This window comes from Lepidochelys kempii, chromosome 1 (genome assembly GCF_965140285.1).
Source record: "Lepidochelys kempii isolate rLepKem1 chromosome 1, rLepKem1.hap1, whole genome shotgun sequence".
Classification (NCBI taxonomy): domain Eukaryota; kingdom Metazoa; phylum Chordata; order Testudines; family Cheloniidae; genus Lepidochelys; species Lepidochelys kempii.
This window is the reverse complement of record NC_136380.1, coordinates 22,921,382-22,940,438: the sequence shown is the minus strand read 5'-3', so window position 1 is coordinate 22,940,438 and position 19,057 is coordinate 22,921,382. Positions and strand designations below refer to the sequence as shown.

The window sequence follows — 19,057 nt, the reverse complement described above, 5'->3', positions numbered from 1 at the left end:
GAGAAGAATGTACATAACCTGAACATGCCACCTTGAAAACTCTGTATGGGGCACAGGGCCAGTGCTGCTGCTCAGCCCATGTGGGAGACTACACATTCAGGAATGACCTTCAGTTGTGGTGTTATAAATGAGATGCCCTGAGCACCAAGAGAAACATGCCAGTCATGCAGCTGCATGCATGATGCATGCCACCTGTTAAGCATGCACGGCAGCATTCACAATGGCCAAAGACTCAGCTGCTCATCTTGCCTTGCTATCTGAAAGAATTCAGTGGTGGTGAAATTAGGGAAGGAGAACTGGTGGCAACCTCTTGGTGGAGCCTGGGAAGGCACTTACGGTGGGAAGGGAGAACTCCATGGAGAGCGTGGCTGAGGAAGTATAATGGGATGGCAGATGTACTATGGATGCCATGGAGGGAGCAGGGTGGGAAGGCAAAGGACTCTCAGCCAGCAAACGATAGAAAGTTTCCTGGCTGAGTAGCTCTTGGAGGAGAAGAGCGAGGAGCTCTGCTTACATTTGGTGGTAGGATTATTTTAACTGTGTGCATAAGTGAGCTCAGTGCATACGGGTACACAAGTCATTGAGCCTCAGTTGTCACTGGCTATGCCTTCACTGTTTTTACACTGAGATAGCTGTCTTGCTGTAAAATCTCAGGGGAGAAAAGGCACAAGTCAGTTTTACCTTGATGTAGCTAGTCAAGGTGAACCCTATTTCCTGTATTGTGTGGTTTAACTCAACTAGCTACATAGAGGTAAAAACACAGTGCCTCATCTCCCCTCAGATTTTACATCACGCTAGTTATCTAGAGTTAAAAACACACCCTCGGGCTCAGTTGTTGTTGACCCCGATAACAGCATGACTAGCAGCATGGTTGGAAGGCAGCTGAGGAGCTCCTGTGCATAAAATGGACATGTTACAGCCCTGAGAAGTGGAAACCAAGATGAATGTCTCTAATGAAGCCAGGCCAAAAAAGCTCATTTTAAAATTCTGACACCCAATGGATAGTCCTGCTACTGCTGGAGTAGTCAGATCATCCTGGTGGCTCATAAAGATGCATCTGAGAAGCTAATTTCTTGCCTTTGGGCTATATATGCCATGGCACCAAAGGGCAGGTCTTTTAAATAACGTAAAATCCCTGACAGGTTTCAGAGTGGTAGCCGTGTTAGTCTGTATCAGCAAAAACAACGAGGAGTCCTTGTGGCACCTTAGAGACTAACAGCTGTATCTGGGCATAGGCCTTTGTGTGCTAGAACCCACTCCATCAGATGCATGGAGTGGAAAATACAGGAGCAGGTATAAATACATGAAAAGATGGGAGTTGCTTTACCAAGTGTGAGGTTAGTCTAACGGGACAATTCAATTAACAGCAGGATACCAAGGGAGGAAAAATAACTTTGGTAGTGATAATGAGAGTGGCCCATTTCAATCAGTTGACAAGAAGGTGTGAGTAACAGTAGGGGGAAATTAGCATGGGGTAAATTAGGTTTAGGTTTTGTAATGACTCAGCCCCTCCCAGTCTTTATTCAGGCCTAATTTGATGGTGTCCAGTTTTCAAATTAATTCCAGTTCTGCAGTTTCATGTTGGAGTCTGTTTTTGAAGTTTTTTTGTCAAAGAATTGCTATTTTTAGGTCTGTTATTGAGTGACCAGGGAGATTGAAGGGTTCTCCTACTGGTTTTTGAATGTTATAATACCTGATGTCAGATTTGTGTCCATTTATTCTTTTGTGTAGTAAAATTCCTGAGTGAAAGCAGAAACCCCTAGAACCCTTCTCCCACAAGATCTCTCCCCCCTCCATGCTTCTAGTTTCAGAAGTTGGATTCCACAGGGCAGTGAAACACCCACGGACGGGAGTGCCCCCACTCTGGACTCCTGGGGCCTGCCCTCCAGGACAAGGATACACTGAAGGGAGCCCCTCTCCTGCACAGAGCATTTGGAGTCTGCCCTGTGCAAATGGAGAGAACAAGGGGAAGGAAGAAGGGCAGTGGGAGGGTGACTGGGGAAGGGAATGGAGGGACAGGCAGGGGGAGAGGGAAGGAGCAGGGGAAGGAAAGCGGAAAGGTGACTGGGGAAGGGAATGGAGGGACCGGCAGGGGAGAGTGAAGGAAGGGGGAGGGTGACTGGGGAAGGGAATGGAGGGATAGGGAGAGGGAAGGAGCAGTGGAAGGAAAGCAGAAAGGTGACTGGGGAAGGGAATGGAGGGACAGGCGGGGAGAGTGAAGGAAGGGGGAGGGTGACTGGGGAATGGAGGCACAGGCAGGGGGAGAGGGAATGAGAGGGGAAGGAAAGCAGAAAGGTGACTGGGGAAGGGAATGGAGGAACAGGCAGGGGAGAGTGAAGGAAGGGGGAGGGTGACTGGGGAAGGGAATGGAGGGACCGGCAGGGGAGAGTGAAGGAAGGGGGAGGGTGACTGGGGAAGGGAATGGAGGGACCGGCAGTGGGAGAGGGAAGGAGCAGGGGAAGGAAAGCGGAAAGGTGACTGGGGAAGGGAATGGAGGGACCGGCAGGGGAGAGTGAAGGAAGGGGGAGGGTGACTGGGGAAGGGAATGGAGGGATAGGGAGAGGGAAGGAGCAGTGGAAGGAAAGCAGAAAGGTGACTGGGGAAGGGAATGGAGGGACAGGCGGGGAGAGTGAAGGAAGGGGGAGGGTGACTGGGGAATGGAGGCACAGGCAGGGGGAGAGGGAATGAGAGGGGAAGGAAAGCAGAAAGGTGACTGGGGAAGGGAATGGAGGAACAGGCAGGGGAGAGTGAAGGAAGGGGGAGGGTGACTGGGGAAGGGAATGGAGGGACCGGCAGTGGGAGAGGGAAGGAGCAGGGGAAGGAAAGCGGAAAGGTGACTGGGGAAGGGAATGGAGGGACCGGCAGGGGAGAGTGAAGGAAGGGGGAGGGTGACTGGGGAAGGGAATGGAGGGATAGGGAGAGGGAAGGAGCAGTGGAAGGAAAGCAGAAAGGTGACTGGGGAAGGGAATGGAGGGACAGGCGGGGAGAGTGAAGGAAGGGGGAGGGTGACTGGGGAATGGAGGCACAGGCAGGGGGAGAGGGAATGAGAGGGGAAGGAAAGCAGAAAGGTGACTGGGGAAGGGAATGGAGGAACAGGCAGGGGAGAGTGAAGGAAGGGGGAGGGTGACTGGGGAAGGGAATGGAGGGACCGGCAGTGGGAGAGGGAAGGAGCAGGGGAAGGAAAGCGGAAGGGTGACTGGGGAAGGGAATGGAGGGGGCGGTGATTGGGGAAGGGAGGAATAGGCAGGGGGAGAGACCAGCGCAGGGCAGGCAGCCTGAGCAGGTCTCTGGTGTGAGAGAGGGCGCGGCAGAGGGAACCTCCCCTCCCTGCAGACAGGCTTTTCTCCCATTGGTGCGCAGGGCCAGGCGGCTCCTGTCCTGGGCGAGGCGCGCACCTCTCCCCACGCAGAGCCGGCGGCGGCGGCCGGGGAAGCAGCTGGCCGGGGGAGGTAAGGCGTTCTCTGGGCACCAGCCCCGGGGCGAGCGCGGCTTGACCGAGAGGCGGGGGTGCGGGGTTGACTGGGAGGTGGAAAGGTCCTGTGCACTACCCGGCTCTGCCAGCCTGGCCGGGCGGGCAGGAAATACGCGCAGTGCCGCGCCTCAGAGGCGGAGAGCGGCAGCCCAGGAGCTTTGGGGTTTGCGGGGTGCACGTGGGGAGGAAGAGACCCAGCCGGGCCGGGCGTGAAAGCGGAGGACTGAGACGCGTAGGAGGCACAAATCCCGTCCCTGGTCTCAGGTGCGCTGCAAAACAAGCGAGTGTCCGGAGCAGGGGCTGCTGCTGCTGCATTGCCCGGCGGGGGGCGATTCCGGAGTCAGGGCACTGGCTGCCGGGAGAGCTGTGTGCAGTTAAACTGCTTTCCTCTCCCCCCGCTAGTTCCCAGTTAGCTAACTTACATTGATGTTCCAGAAACGGCTCCTACCCAGTTTTCTGAGCTACACTCTCCTTAAATTGCCCGGTAGGTGGTTGCAGAAGCTAATGTGTTTGTATGGAAGAAGGTGATCCACTCAGCTGAGCCCTAACGCGCAATTCGGGGGTGTCTTGAGTATTGTAGACACAAGAGCACGTTTGTGTTTCCTCTTGGCACAGAGCTGATACAGCCAGAAGAGAGAGAGAGAAAAAACAATGCTTCCATGCTGTTCCTCTCTTTATTACCTATACAGGTGCTAAATGTTGTCAGATATGTTCATATGGTTTGGCAAATATTTATTTTTCTTCGATAGATATTAATGGGGGTGTGGTAAGACGTCTAGCTAGTGAAAGAGCTACAGTATTGTGGCTATTTATCACTATATAACCTCTTATCAATCTAGTAGTTAAACTCTGAAGCTGTGTGTTCTGCATATGCAAAACAAACAGATCTCCTGTAGGGTAGGAGAAACTAAAGACTGACAGAAGTATAAACGCAATCAAGGTGCTGGAGACAGAAATAATTAATATACTTAATTAAAAGTATTGAGCTAGAAACATGGGTACTGCTATGTGGTGAAGGAGTTATTTCAAGTGTCCAGTAAAGGTGAGCATCCTTTTGTGCAGTGGCCAGCTTCTTTCTGCTGTGTCAAGGTGAAAAGAGTTTGCTATTCTGGCTATGACATGTTGAGCGTGTCCAGAAACGACTTACCATGCTCTGAACCTTTGCATTTGATGGTCAAAATATCCAGGTTGTGGGAGTTTAGCTCTTTACAGCTGACTTCCTTCAAGGTACCCCGTTATCCTAGTCTAAAAACAGGGTTTATTTCGCTAACCTAGTGACTCAGTAATAAAAATTGCACTAAAACCACCCATTCCTGGTAATTCTGAACCAATGTAAAACCACAAAACTAATGGCATGCAAATATAGTCTAATTTGCTTAGCTTTCTGTGAATGAAGGGGGAACAGTGAGCAACTGAATGGTTTCATAATTGCTCTGAAAGTCTCTTGTACTGAATGCTAACTTGGTAATTGCTGAGATTGCTTATAAACTCGAAGATATCTTTAATACAAAAGCCACACTGTACATTCAAACATTAATTATTTGTATGGTTTCAGAGTAGCAGCCGTGTTAGTCTGTATTCGCAAAAAGAAAAGGAGTACTTGTGGCACCTTAGAGATTAACCAATTTATTTGTATGTGTTCTATCAAGCTGGCTGTTAACAAAAAGTAAACAGAAATGCTCTACATTATATACGCTAACTCTCCTGTAAACCAAGCTAGATAACTAATTGGGAGTTGAAATATGCTTTCCACTGTGGGAAAAGTCTACCAGAACTTAGTAGACAATAATGATTCTATAGGATTTATTAACCAGCCTACTTTAAAGGATCTCATTCTCTTTTAAGTATTATATGTTTTTAGAAGTTAATTTTATCACTTATTGCACTACTGGAAGGGGCTTGGCTATTGGGCTGATAAGGATGGTGGTATAAGAGCTTAAATAGAATGGAATTGAATGTCTGTAGAACGGTTTTGAATTATATAGGATTTTCATAAGGGTCATTAGTTTCTGAAAGGGAAATCTTAAATCCTTAGTCGAAACAATGAGAGCTGAATTATTCCTATATCACACTTTTTGTCTTCTGTACATTACAGACTTTGGCCTGATCGTGAAATCTAATGTATATGGCTGAAAGGGTCTGTCAACGCAGGTCACATTGCAGCAATGGTGATTTTAAACTTTGTGGCACCCCTGTCAGGTAGGTAGGTAGGCACTAAGCCCATTGTAAAGAAGTGGGAGAAACTAAAACAGAGGTTTAAAAGGATACTAAATTTAGAGTTAAATAACAAACGCAGTTACTTTATTTTTAAAAAATCAAAAAAGCCAACAAAAACACTGCCATTAATATTTAGACAATGTCATTGGAAAAGTTGTTAAGGAAACAGTCCTCTGGCATCCATGGCAATAATTGCAGCATTTAAAACCTGAAAGTGTACTTGATTATAAAGAGAGTGGAACTGATCATTCTGTTCTCATTGCCCAGACTAAGACACAGGAAACAGCACCGTTAGATCTAACGGTGTCATACTTCTCATTGTTTCCTAAAAAGAGGCTTTCTTTCCTCTGAAGCATAAGATGTTGGCATGGCCAGTGTCCAGATACCAGACAGATCACTGTTCTGTACCAAATTAATTTTGTCCTGCAACGTAGGACTTGCCAGTTTCCTAATATAAGATACAAATATGGTTCCAGGTTAGTACTTGGGACCAAAGATTTTTCTCTAGCACAGAATGTGGAATACAAACTGCAACAGTTAGTAACGGAGATTAATCAAGAAACTAAACAGGATAAAAACTCAAAAGAATTCATTGTTTTCTGCCCTCTATCAAATTTCCTGCGCTCATGACCAAAAGGAATCTGGCTTGTCCATGCTCGATAGAACACTTCTTTCTTCTGTAAACGTATCAGATACATTCTTCTGAATAAGACTTAAAATAAAGCCCCAACAGGCATCCATTATCTGAAGGGAAATATAAAAATAATGCTTAAATACTCAATGAAGGAAATGTTTTCTTATATATTATAATTTTATTTCCCTTTCTAGTTGGCACTGATGACTTCTACTAATGAAACCTATCGTTAGCTGTTGTAATAAAGAAGTGCTGTTCTTAGTCAGGTGGTGGTCATCAGTTCAGATGCTGCGTGCTATCCAAGCTTCTAAGGCAATAGTTTACTTTCTCATGATCAAAGCTCACTGGCTGTTGCACAGAAGGTTGGAAAGTTTTACTGTAGTTTAATACCAAATCAATTTAATGAGGCACCTAGATCCTGTCTTCAGGTGTTAGGATGTTTCGACATCATTGCATGCCTAGGACATAACATGGGTTTTGCTGCAATGGGTTGAGGTTGGTTTCCAGTTACTTGGTTTATTGGTGATTCAGAGGATTGGCTGATGGTATTGGTTTTTAGCAGAGTTATTCAGCACTTCATTCCTGTGGTAGGGAGTCATCTGGTTTCACCCAGGTACAGCAACCTAGCTCTGCTGGATTCTCACCTCGTTGTAAATATATGGTTTGCTTTGTCTTTGTAATTTGATGCTGTTCTTCCTTTTGCCATCCCAAAAGCAATAAAGAGTGCTGGAAGAAATTTCTCTGCTTTTATAGCATTTTAGCAAAGAATCATAAGCACTTTACAGAAATGAATATTTCCAAAAGTTCTGAGCCAAGTTGTACTCCTTAAACTGTAAATATGCACAGAATATGTAATGAGATGTCCAGTTCTGCCCCTGCCTCTGCTGACTTCCTTTCCCTCTAACCCAGGGGTGGGCAAACTTTTTGGCCCGAGAGCCACATCGGGGTTGTGAAACTTTATGGAGGGCCAGGTAGGGAAGGCTGTGCCTCCCCAAACAGCCTGGACTCCACCCTTCCAACTTCCTGCCCCCTGATTGCCCCCCTCAGAACCCCTGACCCAACCCTGCTCCTTGTCCCCTAACTGCCCCCCGGGACCACACCCCCGGCCCTCGGGACCCCATCTCCTATCCAACCCCCTGCTCCCCATCCCCTGACTGCCCCCCCAACCTCCACCCCATCCAACCACCCCCTGTCTCCTGATTGCCCCCCTGAACCCCTGCCCCTTATCCAATGCCTCTCCGCCCCCTTAACAGGCCGCTCAGAGCGGCAGAAGCTCGCAGCCACGCCGCCGCCACGCCCGGCAGGAGCAGCGAGCCAGAGCGCCGGCAGCACAGCGCGCTGAGGCTGCGAGGAAGGGGGGGCAGAGGGGAGGGACCGGGGACTAGCCTCCCTAGACGGGAGCTCAAGGACTGGGCAGGATGGTCCCGCGGGCCATAGCTTGCCCACCTCTGCTCTAACTACTAGACTTAGGCTCCCTCCCCTGCAACAACCTAACTAAATTCCCCACCACCCGGTATTGAACTTTGAAAAGATTTCAAACACTATGGACTCAATGTTGTCGTCATTAAAGCCTTTGGAAGATCTGCTATTGACTTAATTGGAAGCTGGAGTAGGCTTTATATTCGTATATTCAGATTAAATTGGGAGTTTCTCAAACCATGTACCCACATTTGCTTGTGGGACACGATCGGTGGTGTGCAACCTGGCTTATCAGAATAAGAATCCATTATAACTACACTTACTGTAATTCTGAAGGTGGCATGCCAAGTAGTCTGAATTTTAGATGTTATGCTAGATCAGGAAGTTTGAGAACTACTGGGTTAGATAAATGTTTTAGTCCTGCAGTATCAGGAAAACAGATTTTAAAAGTGCCTACAATTCTCTCTCCCATTTCCACCCACCCCACCTTGTTAAAAGTAAATGGCTTATTTTCTTCAAAAGTGGGTTTTAAAACTGAGCACCTGTTTCAGAGAACTCAATTATTTGAAACATGGAGAGGATAATTCAGACTAACACCTGTGTTGCTGAGCTGTGCGATATCATGCAAAACTCAAACAATCTGCTACTGAGAGTGACATTTTCACAGTTGACTGACTTCATGTTATTCTCGGTATCTGAAATCACAACTAAGGGGGACTGGTGCTGCAGCTAGTTTTCAATTTTTGCGCCAGGCCAGGGTGAATCCACTAGCTAGTGAAATATCAAATCATGAAGGTAAATGTGCCATATGCATCAATGCTGATTTCTCCGTCAAAGGGATTGTGGCTGACACAGTTCTATTTAACTTTTTAAATTTCTGATTGTTTTGTTGGAAACCCCAAGGTAAATTTCTGTTCAAGACTGGATGAGGCCTACATTTCACAGTATTGTTTTTCAAACTATGTGCATTTTGAAGTGCTGATTTGACTCATGATCTAAATTGAAGTACTATTTCCCATCCCTGTCCCACTGTTGTCTGTATCACTGCTGGAACATTGAAGACTATCACCCTGTTTGTGCTTTTGGCACCCTGTCTCAACAGCTAACTTGATTCTAAGTAGAGTCCTGCTGTTGGAATAGGTGTGTGCTTGAAGCACCAGCATTGAAGGCTCAATTCACTTATACGCTATACAGAGCATAAAAGGGATGCCCAAACTTTGCAACCCTGAGATCTTGCCCAAAGCCTAAATGGTACCCTGACTTTTACTCTATAAATGTGTATGTATATTTTGTTTCAAAAAGCATTTAAAAAAGGGGTCTCCAGTTGCTCAGAGCCATCATGTCGGAAAGAATAGACAGAGAACTTTTGGTTCAGTCCCTGGGCTATTTGCATGGAGTAGCCATCAGTTACAGCAGAGCTATAGTGTCAATAACAAAAGCAGCGGCTATGCTTGCAAATCAGGGTGGCTATAACAAAAAGCTAAAATGGGATGGTAAGGGATGATCTGGCTAGCCACACTGTGCCTCCTACCCAATTAAACATGCATGATAATGACACACTGGCCTTTGGCAACATAGTGCATGATCTCAGCTTAGTACTATGCCTCACGCAAAATCACTCTGTCCCTCTGCTGAATGCAGTGTGTGGACTATAGAGACTTCAGATGCAAGGCAATGGAGAATCAGACCCTTCATACAGTCACAGCAAACTGGGTATAAAATGCTACCGTTCTGATTTGATAGTGTTTTGCACTCAACTTGCATGGGTATAAATGTCACCATCAGGTGCAGGACAACAGAGAATCAGAGCAGTAGGCTTGCAATGGTGTATCTCCTTATATATGTTACCTCGAGAGGGCTGCAGGCTGCATTTTAACAGCTTCTAAATGCTAGCGAAACCTTGGCAATGGTTTCTTAGAGTTGCTAACATTGGCTCAGCTCCATGAGTGTCAGCTGTGTTGTGAGCCCACGTGTACGTAAGGCAACTGTTGCCACCAGTGTTATAAATTCTGTCAGTTAACTCTTCTTACAGCAGGTCTAAAGACACGAGCCAGCAACCATCTACACTAGGGCTTCTGATGTTGCTAACACCAGTGGTGGTATTTCACCGGCAGCCTCCCAGAGGCCTCCCACTTATTCTGCACCTCATGTGTCTCTTCACAGTGCCGGACTAGACTCAAGCTCAACAGGGTCATCTTTCGCCCCTAATTCTGCCAAGCTCATTCCCTTGGCTGTGGTTTTGTTAGATAGCAGGTAGGGACAGTGGGAATCTCATTCACCACCCGTGGTGCTGAAGTAAAGGTAGTATGACAGCAGGGTTGAACCTGGGTTGAACCAGGGACCTCCAGAGCTGAAAACATGAGTTTCTGCAGCATGATCTGAAGAGCCAGACTCTCTAGCTTTGGGCCGTAATAGGCATATTCCTCTGTGGAGGCACAGGGGTGGGGGATACACAACATATGTAGATTTGGGGGTTACATTAGCAGTGATGGGAAGTCTGCAAAATTTTCCGTTGTGTGGACAAGTCTTTGTAGCGAATCTTCATTTCACTCTAGTGGATTCCACACTGATAATCCTCTTGGACTGCAGTAATTACCACCTACTGGAGAGATCTTCAAATCTGTCCTCCAAGCCTGCATCTGCACTGGGAAACTCAGGAAGAAACTGCTGCTGGTTCCGTAGAACTGCGTTAGCATTGGTGGGTGCCCTAATATAAACATGTTTCTGGGATCTTTAATACCAGGTCTATAGTATTGGAGGGTAACATTGTCAAACCCGCACAAAAACACCCTTTTATTAGAAGGTTCCACTGTATGAGATGTTGTGGATCTGCTTGTTTTTCTACTCTGGCTCCCAGGGGCTAGGTAAACTTTAGCTGAACAATCACCAGTACATAAAAAAGTGTTTAAAATAGAAAACAAAAAACCAGGAAATGTCTCACTTCCCAGTGCCTCTGATGAAAATTTCTTGATAACTAGCTGCTTTCTTTGTTCTGCATGTTGCTGTTCTTGACTCATGTAACTACCAGACTGACTCCACAGTGCAAGTAGAAATGAGCCTACATATTAGTTAATGGGGGGCGGGGGGAGGCACTTCTTTCAGCATTCCCACTTTGTAAAGTGATGTATTTCAGAAGCCACATAATTTGACTGTAATTTGCTCAGGATAAACTCTGGCAATAGCTACCAGAGTCTGGTAGCAATTTTTTTTTTAATTAAAAGCACAAAAAATATAGGGTTAGTTGCCTGTTGAAATTATAAGAGAGCAGAAAAAATTAGAGGCTGGTCTATTTTTGTTCCTATAATTTTGGGAGGGCCTTTCTCAGACTGATCTATTCTCATTCCTGCGGACTCCAGAACTCATAGGGGAAACCTAAGCTAAATGCATAAGTTATCTCTGATTGGGGCTGTAAGTATGGTGGAGTCAGTGATCATGGTTGTATGAATCCTGCTTGGTCGAGCTCATCAGGATTTGTTTTTCAAGGTGTGGGCAGGTCTACTCACTAAGGAATCTCAGGCCATAGAACTGGGTAAGAGCTAGCTGTATGGCCAATAGCAGGACTGAAGGAACATTTCATGGTCCTGCTGCTGAAGATGGGAGGGGTGGGGTGAGAAAAACGGAAGGAATGGGGTTAGCAAGCAACCCCACTCATCTGAAGTGCCTCCCTTTTGGTGGAGGGGGAACAGCAGATCGATTTGCTGCTATGTGTCCAGGGTGGGAAGAGCAGGCTGGCTGTACTAGAAGGCTATTGGAGGGAAAAGAGTAATAGTCACAAGGCCTTCCAAGAAAATGTAAATAGATGGCACTCTAACAGGAGGGGGAAGAGAGAGAAATGAGGCTGGCATCATGTAACTCTGAGTTACATGAACTTCAGTGAGTTTCACTTTCCTGTGTTTTGCATTTCCACCTAAATTTTTCACATGGTCTTCCATTGGTTGTGCAATAGCAACCCTTTAGGATGATTTTGGATCAGCATTGCTTGGTGTACCATCCAGGCCTCTCCTTGGGCAGAATTAGGGTGGGTTTAAGGGTCAGCCAGTTCCATTATCAGACGCAACTGGGAAGGGGTCAGATGTTCCCTATGAAGGGATGAGAGGGCTCAGTTGAAAGGGGGCTGCAGGATGGAGGTTGGCTCCTGTGACTAGCCCTGGAGCAGAAGAGGGGAGCAGAGTGAAAGGCCTCTGGGTCTTGGTAGCCTACTTTGGGTTGTGAGCTTTATTACTTTGTGAGGTTTTGTTTGAATTAATAAAACAGTGCCCTGGAGGAAAGGGGCCTGAAAAATTACAGGCATGGCAGTGAGTCTTCCATGGGCTGCTGAGACTGGCCAGCAGCCCACACGCTGTGTTATTTTTCTTTAATATGTTGTAATCGTGACCAACAGTCCTGATCGTGACTGGTACCTCTGTTTCGTTGGGTGCTGTACAAATATATAATTAGACACAGTCCCTGTCTGTAAGTGCTTACATTCTAATTTAAAGAGGCAATAAGTAGGTTTAACAACCAGCAGCAAGGTAACAGTGATGAGGTGACACCATGGCATAGGGTAACTATAGCACTACTCAATGGGCCTGACTCACCCAAGACCTAGATATGTATTTTATCATCTGCCACGGTGTGACCGAATGCACCCGTGGTCACACCCTACACACATTATGACCATAATGGCTCAGGAGATGTCATCTGTCAGGAAATTAACTTGCTTTGAAATTTTCACAAGTGTCTCAATAATTTTTTTTAATAATAAACAGACCGAGGGGGTGGAGGGTTAGGGCAGTGGTGTCTTAAATTGAGTTTTGTGAAGTTTGTCTCTGACTTTAATGCTGGGATAAATGGGGGGTGGGAAGTATGGGAAACTGAAAATGGAAGGCTGAACCTGTGTGATTCTGCTACCCTGTTGTGTGCAGCTTTTGGAGCGAGTATGGCCCTCTGTCAGGGGAAGCACAGATCATGGTGATACAACATAGGATGCTCTACCCTATCTTCACAGCACATCCTTGTGAGCTATCTTCAGCTCTTCATTTCCTGCCTCTTATTGTGATAACTCAGATGCTGCTTGTAGTGTGTGAACAGGAGGTTGCAGTCTTTTTGCTGCTGTTGCAGGCCAATTAATAATTAATTAATTATTTCTGAGCGTGCGTGTGTGTGTGTGTGTGTATATATATATATATATATATGTGATATGCAAGGAAACTTCAGCTGAAACAACACTAAAATGGAGTTGTTAGATTTCCTGCCAGCCCCTCAAATCCTTAATCTTTTCCCAGCTGGATTCTTGTTTGCCAGGTCTTAAACAATCTGTTAGCCCTGAGAACTTTTTCTATGGCCATTTCTAGGCTCTTATGGGCTGGCTGTTGCTATGGGAAATTTAATGGGAGTTCGGCATGAAGCCATCAGCCCTGAAGAAATTCCAACTAGTACAGAACCCTACAGCATGTCTTCTCACCTACCCTGGCTACCATGAGTGAATCAGACTGGTCCTCCCATGTATTTCCATAGAATATAGAGTCAAGTTCAAGGTCTTGGTCACCATCTTCAAGGTACTCAGTGGCCTGGGTCCAGGATAGCTGAAACACCTAATGGTTTGGGATGAAGATTGTGATTGATGACTCCACTCCTTTGGAAACATTTATCTGTGCAGGAGATGGAACTTTCTCAGTGGCTGGTCCATGCCTGTGGAATGAACTCCCTCCGAAACCAAGGACCATCAGAACCCTTGCCACTTTCTGTTCCAAGATGCGTTTCTTCAACCTGCCTTCTTTAACACAGAGCAAGTGCATATAAAAAAACCCCAAACCCACTAACCAAATTAAACCAAAACACTACATTGCACACACAACTCTCCCATAAGGAATGGAATGAGATGGAACAACCTGCATGTGACAATGTTAGTAAAATCGCTTAATGCACGATGGGAATGCACTCCGATATTGTGGTATAAGGACCTATACAGAATTAGAAAATCTATGCTAACCAGCTTTCTTAGGAAAGGATCAAGAACTTTAGGGTGAAGCAGTAGCTCTTTAGAATACTATGTGTTCTCCACATAGCATGTGGTTTGTATGCAAATAAGTTTCCCAGACTACTATCTTCTATCTAACAGTTCACATATCTGCATTGAGCTTAGCAGACACATGATTCTGCAAGCACAGAAGCGCTGTAGAACTGTGTCTTTAATGGTGATTCTTTTCCTACAGTATGTTTTACTGTAGTATCTGGTGAGCAATTGAGATACTCTCTAGATCATTGCTTGGTTTGTTTCTATCCGCCATTGTCTTTATTTTAATAAACTCGCATCTCTTGTATCTCCTATTTATGGCACAGAATTCTGTATAATTGTTACTCATTTTTTATATTGCACTGCAATTTTACACTTTATAGAACATCATGAAGTATTGATTATTTTGCAGTAATAATGGATAAATGTCAACAAATCAGATACACGTAAGTATCAAGCATCTGTAAGTTTACATGTGTATTTATGCCAGTTGTCATAGTTTAGGGCAACTTCACCTATATTTCCCCTCTATGGTCTAGAAAGGGCACCCACTCTCAGGTTTCTGGCTCGCTATCCATCACCTCTTGTGGACCGAGACGTGTGTTTCTCCCACTCCTGACAAGGGTATTTCCAGGCTGCACAATTCCCTGCCTACACTATGAATTCCCCAGCAAGACAGACTGCCTCAGCAGGCCTGCTTTGCCTTCCTTCCTCAGAAGCTATTAGCAGCGTAATTGCCCACAGTTAAGTTGTCCCCCAGCACTTGTTAAGGAAGCACATGTATTCTTGAGGTGAAAGCATTACAGACACAAATATTGAAAACCTACAAGCATGTTAATAAGCTGACCAGAGATCACCCCAGCTCAACAAGGGCTCTGGCAGGTAACAGTTTCCTGGGTGTGCTTGTTCTGAGCCAAGATGGTTCTCAACTTGTTACCAACCCATTGGTGTAGTTTGAAGGACTGAGTCACTTCTTTATATGGTCTGGGTCTTTGATCTGTCCTCAGGTGATCAGCAGGTCCCCACCTTATGGCAGAGCTTCAGAAGGCTGAGTTTTTGCATAACCAGAGGCTTTACATTTGCATAAACCTAAGAAATTTCCTAGGAAACCCACTTCACTTTAAAAGTTCACATTATTTCAACTAGTCCTGTGGAGGTCATACAACTTCCCAGGGTTTACATTAGTCAGTTCTCCCCCTTTAAAGAAGTTACATGCAATGTGTATGCACAATAATCCACAAACATTTGCATTTTTAGTACAATGAACTTCTAAAATACTTAAACATAATTCAGTAAGGTTTGTTCAGCATATTACAGGAAATTGCCGTATTTGTCATGCTAACCTTCTAGATTCTAAGTATTCTTGCAAGGACTGCCAAGTTAGGGTATGTGTGTGGTACAGCAGTGGTTCTCAAAGCCGGTCCACCGCTTGTTCAGGGAAAGCCCCTGGCGGGCTGGACTGGTTTGTTTACCAGTCGTCTCCACAGGTTCAGCCGATTGCAGCTCCCACTGGCTGCGGTTCACCGCTCCAGGCCAATGGGGGCTGCAGGAAGTGGCGCGGGCCAAAGGACATGCTGGCCGCCCTTCCCACAGCCCCTCTTGGCCTGGAGCGGCAAACTGCGGCCAGTGGGAGCTGTGATCAGCCAAACCTGCGGATGCAGCAGATAAACAAACCGGTCCGGCCTGCCAGGGGCTTTCCCTGAACAAGCAGCGGACCGGCTTTGAGAACCACTGTTGTACAGCACCTAATACAATGGGGCCCATCTTGGTTGTGGTCTACCATAATATAAATAATCTGAACCTCTCAGAACAAAGACTGTAGGCTGCAAATATCATGAACAGGCTTTTGTGACATAACTGGTTTTTCTCTTTTCTAAAGCCCAGTAATCTAAAAAGAACAGCAGTCTTATTCTGCTTTTGCCTGGAATCAAGAATTGCACAGGCAAAAATACGATTTCTTTGAAAAACCTAGTTATCTGCTTTTCCCCACTTCTTTCTAATGAAGTTTCATGCTGATTGTTTGTTTGTGTCAACTGGTTCAGCTGTTCCTATTTTACCTTGTATCTGGTGTCCTCAGGGAGAGGTACAGGTATCCCCATATCTACAGTTACTGCAATTATGCCCACTATACCTACAGTGATAATATCTTGAATAACCTGTATTGCACGGTTGGGATATTGTAGCTTAAATCAAGGGTGAAGAAATCGATCCAGAGAAATAAGAAGCAGACTTTCCCTAAAAACAAACTGGGAGCCTCCTTGGATACAATATCTAGGTAAAAGTGGCAAAGAGTCCTGTGGCACCTTGGTAGACTAACAGACGTATTGGAACATAAGCTTTCATGGGTGAATACCCTTATGCTCCAATACATCTGTTAGTCTATAAGGTGCCACAGGACTCTTAGTCTGGATCTGTAAAAGCGGCAAACGCGGCTGCCCCTCTGATACTTGACAATGTCTAGGTGGTACAGCTATTACTACAGTTGCCAAGGAAAGTCCCAATTGCTGCCTATGGTTTGAAATGTAACTGATCCTTGAAACTGAACATCGTCCTGGCACAGTCCCTAATTGGAACGGTTTTAGGTAATGCAGTTACTAAAAAGATCTGTTCTGCTTTAAGACTACAGGCTTATAAATCTTGAAGCTACCCTCAGTCTAGAATTGACTAGTTTTCTGTTTACTTATTTAGATTTATAAAGTGCACATTTATTACTCAAAACAAGAAAGTATCGATAAACTACTTTTGTATGGGACCAGGGTTCATAATTACACACAGCTGAACTACTCTGGGGAGGGAGGAATACGAGCAGAGTAGATAAAGACTGAATTTAAATATTTACAGTGGAAACTTGCTTGCTCTCGCTTTGCTAATCAGAAACCTGAAAACTCTCGTATGTACATCAGTCTTGCTGCACTTCGCAAATATTTGGTGCCAGAGAAGTGTAGTAGGGTCTTGAATTAATAGAGGTTAAATCTTCACCCTTCGGAAGGTAACAGCAAAACGGACATTTGATGACTTGGACATCAAGGAGTGGTTGCTTCACTGCCTGCAACACACAAACAAGTAGTTTTATTGAAATAAATGGGATTACTTATGCATAACATTTCTCACATGTAAGTGTCTATGGGATGAAGGCCTAAGATCTATAAGGTGTGTATGTGTGTGTGTAGAATATAAAAAAATATGCCTTGTGATGCAATATTGCTGGGTTTTTTAATGGTCTTTGGTAATGTGAATTATTACAAATTAGCAAGATTCTATCATCTCATGTTCTAGGACTCAACATATTGCTTCTCATCACCAATTGCGTCATAGATCTCTTTATAATTGGAATTTTTACTGATTGTTGAGATGCTAGCTTTGACGTAAGTTTCCGTTACTTTGTTAACAATTAACTGTGCATGTCTAAGAAGTTACAATCCTTTTGCCAAAGAATGGTTTAGGGAAATGTGTAATTATAATGTCCTTTCTTCTGTTCGTTTGTTTTTTTTAATCTCTGAAATGGACAGGTTCATAAATCACCTCCATAAAATCAGTAGCTTAATGATGATATTCTCTTAAATAGGTCTAGAAAGTGACATGGTTAGGCAGAGGTGGTGCTAGTCCGCTGGGGTCCTTAAGCAGGAATATTTTCGGGGGGGGTCCCCCACACATACAACATATAATAAAAAGTGAAGATGGGGCCCCTTTGAACTACTTGGGGCCCTAAACAATTGCTTAATTTGCTTACACGTAGTGCCAGCTCCGTTCTTAGGCATTTCTGCCAAGTAAATCCAAACTGTAGTAAGAGAAATAGCAGGTTGCCATAACTTCAGCAGAGGACTTAAACCAAAATGCCTTGTTGTCCTCTTCTAGTTTTCAGTTAATATCTTCTCATTTTGATGGTTTTAGTAGTTAACCTCTTGCCCTCCAGTTTACAGCATGTGTGTTGTTCTTTTTTATACACAAAGCAGCATAGGTTTGCCTGTCAACTCTCAATGTGATGAACACTTTGATCATACAGAACAATAGTAACCTAAAAGGCAGACAGCAAAGCAGGTGATACTGAAGAGGAGTTTGAGTGGAATTTTCCCAAGTGCCAGCCACTGGCCTACTTCTTCTTTCAACACTGGCCTAACTGCCGCTGACTGATGGGTGTTCTTGAAAATCCCAGCCCGTATGGCCAATAACTAGAACCGGGTGACATTTTTTGACCAAAAGTCTTTTTGGTAGGGAATGCGGATTTGGAGACATCAGTTGTTTACTTCAGACCCACTTTGCCTTCTCCCCAAAAAGTTTAATTTACATATTTTTAAAAAAGAAAACACTTTGTATTTTTCAGTTTGAAATCACTCCTCTTCATTTAATAATTTGCTGATTTTTTTTTTAAAATAAAAGTAATGTCAAAACCAAAACATTGATTTTATTTATTTATTTATTTGGTCTAAATGAAATGTTTCATTTGACCTGAAATGAATTTTTTTTTAAAAAAAAAAAACTTCCATAGAACCACAACATCCATTATTCACCCAGGTCTACCAATCGTTTTCTGTTCTAACAGGTTGAAGATAGCTATATCATTATATTGCTAAGCTTTGTCTAAAACATCAGTATTCATCTTGTTATACCTGAGCAGGGTACTTAAGGCTTGTTGTTGAGGGCTTAACACTTTTCTCCATTATGGCCATTGTGAACTGACCTCTGCTGGGCAGAACTGCAGAGAAATGTACATGTTCTGTGTGTGGGAAAATTTTTGATTAGGACATTCTAAAACTGAATGAAATATTTAAGTATACATGTGTTTACATGGCTTATTTCAGTTTGGCCCAAAAATCAATATTGAGTTATGAGGAAAAGATCACTAGGTGGGGGAAGTGGGGAATAAATGATAGCTACTAAGAAATTCTTCAGCTCCCCTTGATTAAACACACGTGTTAACCTAAGGCACTGTTAGTACTCAGGCTGTATTAGCACTTCATTTGGATTTTATCATAATGCAAACATTCTGAGAACTGCTCATGCATGAGAGCTATAGAAACAGCTGGAGTGGCTCCGATGTGTGTATCTGCACCTCTTGTCTTTCTTTTTTCTGCAAGATTTGGTCACTGTGGTTGGATTATCTGGGGCTGTAGCACAAATTTCTCTGGGAAAGAAAACTAGACAGAAAAAATAGCTGGGCTCTATTTTTATATACCTATAGTTGTAGATTCAGAGTTTGTGGGGTAAGGGAGTGGTTGCCTTTGCTCTAATGCCAGAACAGATCATCTAATCTGACCTCCTGCATAACATAAGCAGCTGATGTGTACCCAGTTTTGTGAAGTATTTATTAATGTCATTACAC

General features: G+C 44.6%; 1 protein-coding gene across 5 annotated transcripts in view; it reads left to right on the top strand.

The window, feature by feature from the left end:
* Positions 1-3,266: 3,266 nt before the first annotated feature.
* SYTL2 (synaptotagmin like 2) overlaps positions 3,267-19,057 on the top strand; it is an 81,511-nt gene continuing 65,720 nt past the window's right edge. The window contains exons 1-2 of one of the 5 annotated variants that reach the window (XM_073336024.2): positions 3,267-3,449; positions 5,568-5,671. The gene's annotated coding sequence lies outside the window, so the exon portion shown is untranslated. Of the gene's footprint in view, positions 3,450-3,647; positions 3,737-5,567; positions 5,672-19,057 lie in introns of those variants that run through there. The other 4 variants (XM_073336014.2, XM_073336041.2, XM_073336070.2 and 1 more) reach the window with 4 other exon arrangements.